Genomic DNA, 4638 nt, shown 5'->3' on the forward strand with positions numbered 1-4638 from the left:
GGTGCCGCTTAAAACAAGAGACCTCATGGCGGGACCTTTCCAGAGCCACAGATATTACTATCCCTGGGGGGCTGGACTTGCCCCCCTGAGGCTATATCCTATTTTATGGCTATATCAGCCAGGTGCTAATCCAAAGGGTATTGGTATCCTAAGTTTAATCCTCTAAGAGATCAAGACTCTTGATAGTGAGTGAAAGCAGATGAATACTCTTTCTGTATGTCTTTGTACTCTTCCCTCTTCACGATGATGCTTAAATATCGTGTACAGAAACAGTTGCTATCATTACCCATTACTATTTACATGCAATAGCACCATTAATTTCTAAAGGGTTTTCGTGGTTATGCAAACACACACACACACACACACACACACACACACACACACATATATATATATATATATATATATATATATATATATATATATATATATATATATATATATATATATATATATATATACAGGGATGTGGTCTGTGTTCGTTTGGTAATAAACTTAAAATATATAAAGTTAAGAGCAATGGACTACAATATACTGTATATCCTTAAAATGAAGGCAGTATACGAAGACGACTACTGTATTGAAAATTAACTATATAATCGAATTATGGAGTAAAGTGTCTTTCACGAAATGTACTTTCTAGCGATACTCTAGAGCCAGTCAGAAAAAAAAATCAAACCTCATTTATGTATCTCGCAACTAAAACTACACCACATTATCCTTTCAAATACACAAGAGAGAGAGAGAGAGAGAGAGAGAGAGAGAGAGAGAGAGAGAGAGAGAGAGAGAGAGAGAGAGAGAGAGAGAGAGAGAGAGAATTAATTCGACTTCATAATATGTTTTTCATAATCAGAGTAAATGAGAAAGCTGTTAAAGAGGAAGCCGTTACAGAGAAAACATATAGAGTGTAAGTTGTAGCAATTAGTTTGTCATAGAGCTATATCTCCCTTCATAAATGTTCGTGCAATCTTCAACCATATATCTAAAGACGTGATGCACCAAGATCCCTTGTTAAAAACTTCTTAGAATGTTTGAGTAGAATTCATAAGGATATATATATATATATATATATATATATATATATATATATATATATATATATATATATATATATATATATATGTATGTATATATATATATATATATATATATATATATATATATATATATATATATATATATATATATATATATATATATATATGTATGTATGTATGTATATATATATATGTATATATATATATATATATATATATATATATATATATATATATATATATATATATATATATATATATATATATATATATATATATATATATATACAGTAGTTTTAGTGTCGAGATACATAAATATGGTTTGATTTTTTCTGACTGCCTCTAGAGTATTGTTAGAGAGCATGTCTCTTGAAATACACTTTACTCCATAATCCAATTATATAGTTAATTTTCTTTAATTTAAGGATATATTCTGTAGTCCATTGCTATTAACTTTATTCTTTTTAATTGTATCACCAAACGAACACAGACCACATCCATGTATATGTATATGTATATGTATATATATATATATATATATATATATATATATATATATATATATATATATATATATATATATATATATATATATATATATCCCATATCGATAACCTGAAAAATAATAATTCGAAAGAGCATGTTTTAAATTCAAAGCATAATGCTTTTCCATGGTGTCTTAAATCTTTACATGGAAATCAACAAACTATTTTGAAAAATTCACTTCTATATTCTTTTTTATAAATGTCACTCGTTGCACTAGGTGTTTGATATTATGTAGAATGTTTCTCAAATTTGTATATAAATAAATTAGTCTGAATATCTAATGTTTCATTTCATGTCTTTGTTATCTAAAAATAGTTAGTTTAAATCATTAATCAGTGAAATTCAGGAAAACATTCGATTGTAAATATAATTCGATATCATATTTACACTCTTCTTTACAAAATTTATCATTCTACAATTTTTCAATTCATTGTGCAAGGTTGACTTGAAACAAAATTACAAGTATCAATAATTTATTGAAATACAAAAGACTTTATGGAAGGAAACCAGAGGGAAGGAAGATCACACATGAAAGATATTTTTTTCACACTAATATACAGTTTAATGAAATAATAAGTATAGTAAATAGTAAGAAAGATTTGATCACATAAAACTTTGGTATGTCTCCACTAGATACTACTTTAGTGTCTCATCTTCTTTACACCTACTTAAAATATCTACGATTTCAATGTGTTGACTTCGTCTACGTTCAAGCAGTTCTGTAAACTCTGCATTGTTATTAAAAGGAGCAACATCTTTATTATAAGGTTTGGAAGATTTGGCCCAGTTGCTGACTTTAATCGACTGATGTGATGCACTGGCAGCTAACATATCCAGGTAGCCGGGCAATTTGGACTTCAGGGATCGCACGGAGTCGCCGAGTCTATCCTTAACGTGGTGAAATTGACCAAACCCGTCGTTTAAACTGTCTCTCCTGGGTACGCTATTTGGTCCTAAAGCATCGCATTCCAATTCCTCAGCAATTGCGGGCAATCCTCTCGCGATGACAACGTTGCGAAAAACTCCCCCAACACTAGGTACCTTGAAGGAACGCGCATTTGGAGTGACGGGAGTGTCCTGTTGCTTCTGATCATGAATGTTTATGTCGACGAAAGGTGATGCCGTTGACGTATATTTTCTATCCGAAGAAAACGATGTAGACGGTTGGGTCCGAGTCCTTTTCTGCAAATATATATATTTTGTTCATGTTATAATTAACATTTTAGTCACTTAATGAATAAGTATGATATGAATGACATTTACCAGAAATCTAAAAACATTAATCTCCATTAGCTCTTCAGAATACAAGAGCCAAGTTTTTTTATTCCAAAAATTTTTTGATTCTTTATTAAACAATAATTTGAGATAATTTTTTCTTTACTAAAAGTAGTGCATACACTGCATGGAACTGCCTCAGTTACTAAACAAATGATAAAATAATCAAAATCAACAAAAGATTCCGATTAATAACTTGTATAATAATCAACTGAACAAAATAGCAAAACATAATCTTCTAACCGTATATTTTTTCTCCATTCTGGATTGGGTCACACGTAAACTCCGCAACAACTACTTTAACCTCTTTCTCAAAAGGGAGTCTGAAGATGAATGATTTTTGAGCCTCGAGAACGCACGAGGAAAAAAAAAGCCTATAAGCATATGATTCATATCCTAATAGCTTTTTGCGATCACGTGACCTTATTTCCTTTCACTTTATGCCCGTTGTGGATAACCAGATGGTCAACTGGATAGCCTCTGGGGGAAAGGGGGACTTAGAGAATGGAAGCGAATTAAGGGATTAATTCGGGATTTCGAAGTATGACCACGAAATGTTTACAGTCCCTTCAACAGGAAAGAAATTCTAATTGTGAAGACGAATCTATCTTTCTATGAAAACGTGGACTGACCTTCAAACCTTCATCTACTAATTTCAAGATGAGCGATCCATGACGACGTTTTACAGGTATGTAAGATCTCTTTTCAATATTCTTAAGTGTACTGAAAGTAAGAATATAAAACAGAATAAACCTTTTACTTATGAATTTTAAGGACATCTATGAGGCTTTGGACAAAATTTCAAAAGGAATATATTTAATGATATATTTATTACTGAAGATGGTTGAAATACAGATTCTGGTAAATCAAAGAGGATGGAAACAATTAAAGGACTAAGATATAATGTAATATGGAAAACAGATACAATTACTATTACAATAAATAACAAGAAAATAAAATTTGGATAAAACGAAAATGAGATAATAGTATTTACTAGGCCTCTGCAACTTCTAGGGAAATAAGTAACAGATTTCAAGTTAGACAATAAGTATGTGAATCTAGGAAACTATAAGGACTTTAACCAATTATTGCATATCTAAACTTAAAATAGATACAGAATGTAGATGAAGGCCACTAAAACTACGTAAAGCCATTCATTTGATTAATATTTCGGCTGAAATTTTTTTGCAAAATGCTCAAAATATCTTCTTGTTAAAGAAGAACTGTGACTCTTTCTGCATTCTCCTGTAATTCTAGGACCATTAGAAATTAGCAACCAGGGACCAGATATAATAGACTACTCATCGATTTTCCAGTTATGATAAAAATCCATATTTTAATAGCAAGAGAGAGAGAGAGAGAGAGAGAGAGAGAGAGAGAGAGAGAGAGAGAGAGAGAGAGAGAGAGAGTTTAGTTTGTATATGTATATTGTTTATATTAGGAAAACTGACATGAGGAGAGATGAGGAAAGTCACAAAACCAGAAAAATCATGAAGGTAACTCGATATACATTATAATATAAAAAATTATGAGAGTAGAATTTTTGAGGAGGCCAGGGTGTGGATGAATGAGGGGTTTGCCGGACCTAATCTCCTGTATGGTGTAAGACATAGATACTGAATTCTAATGAAAGTAAACAAATTTACGATTTTGAAATGAATTGTTTGGGAGTTATTAGTTCTAAGAACATTATTATTACAGATACACACATATAAACGGGAAAGTTGTTGTGACCTGATTGGTAAAGTCTCTGCCTGGTGTTTGCCAGACGGGGGTCGAG

This window comes from Palaemon carinicauda, chromosome 8, assembly GCF_036898095.1.
Source record: "Palaemon carinicauda isolate YSFRI2023 chromosome 8, ASM3689809v2, whole genome shotgun sequence".
Classification (NCBI taxonomy): Eukaryota; Metazoa; Arthropoda; class Malacostraca; order Decapoda; family Palaemonidae; genus Palaemon; species Palaemon carinicauda.